A 1,155-nucleotide genomic window follows, 5' to 3' on the forward strand; every position below is an offset into this window, starting at 1 on the left:
CAATATTGATGGATAGCGGTCCATATTACAAAATAATCCTAGTCACGATATTAATTAAACGTTTAGTATGAAATAGAGATGGATCGCGATTCATATCGCAAAAAAATCTGTTCCACTTTTTATTGTAGATTTAGTATGTAATATTGATTGATCGTGTTCTGATAGTAAGAAAATAATATAAAATTATAAGGCGGAGAGCCTTCACAATTACAGTATGTTACAATTAAGAGGTCATACTTGAAGAGATTTTCATTTCATATTTCGAAAACGAAAAAAAAACTTTTTTTGAGCCACCCTAGTATATACATTTTTAGTTGTGCGTAAGTCTGGTATTGCGCSACAAACGTGTAATTGCAATTCATAATGATTGCATGCCTATTTTGGAGTATAACGGGGTTTTATGCTTCGAGGCTTTTATAATATGCCGCTAGGATTCAAAAAGTTCCATCTAAATATAATAATTTTACAACAAATAATCTGTCAATCGTGCGCTAAGCGTAAATAAATGAAGATTGCGTCCAATTGTACATATCTATCTTATTTGACCGAATTCAAGGTGTTTCGCAAATGCTTTGACAGCCACGCCTACGATATTGTTTGCGCTATAATGTAAACCGTTTCTGCGGAAAGCAAATTTGCTGACATTTCGGTATAAATGGGGGGAACTTCGGACATGTTTGCCATGACTTTGGCCTTGTGGTATCAATTGTTTGAGAAGATTTCAAAAATATTTGATAGGTTTTCAACGGTGTATGTATGTATGCAYATGTGTATGTGCGCTAGTGCGGAGATCAATCAAAATCGGTGATTATATTCTTAAACATTATAAAAAACTCGTCGTGTCTGTGAGACAATTTCTTGCGCCCTGTGTCTCAAGCAACTTAGTGTACGCCACGTGTAATGAACAATCAAATGTTGTATGTTTTAAATATAGACACCCACTTATCTCTGTGTATGTGTAAATACGAAGATGACGTGCATATAAGCTACGTGTGAAAATGTATCTGATTTTACTTTTTAATAGAAACGAAATCTGCAAAAGTGTAAAAATAATAATGAACAACTSAAATTGGGCAAAAACGTAAAAAATGTAAAAAACATTAAAAACATTTTTGTTGTTTTGCAAGGCGCTTTGTTAAGTTAAAAACTCATTGT

The 1,155-nt window shown here is 33.2% G+C and overlaps 1 protein-coding gene across 6 annotated transcripts in view; it reads left to right on the plus strand.

Moving 5' to 3' along the window:
* LOC108966802 (long-chain-fatty-acid--CoA ligase 5) overlaps positions 1-1,155 on the plus strand; it is a 26,284-nt gene that overhangs the window by 16,328 nt on the left and 8,801 nt on the right. The window lies entirely within an intron of this gene.

This window comes from Bactrocera latifrons, unplaced genomic scaffold (assembly GCF_001853355.1).
Source record: "Bactrocera latifrons isolate USDA-ARS-PBARC rearing strain unplaced genomic scaffold, ASM185335v1 scaffold_17, whole genome shotgun sequence".
Lineage (NCBI taxonomy): Eukaryota > Metazoa > Arthropoda > Insecta > Diptera > Tephritidae > Bactrocera > Bactrocera latifrons.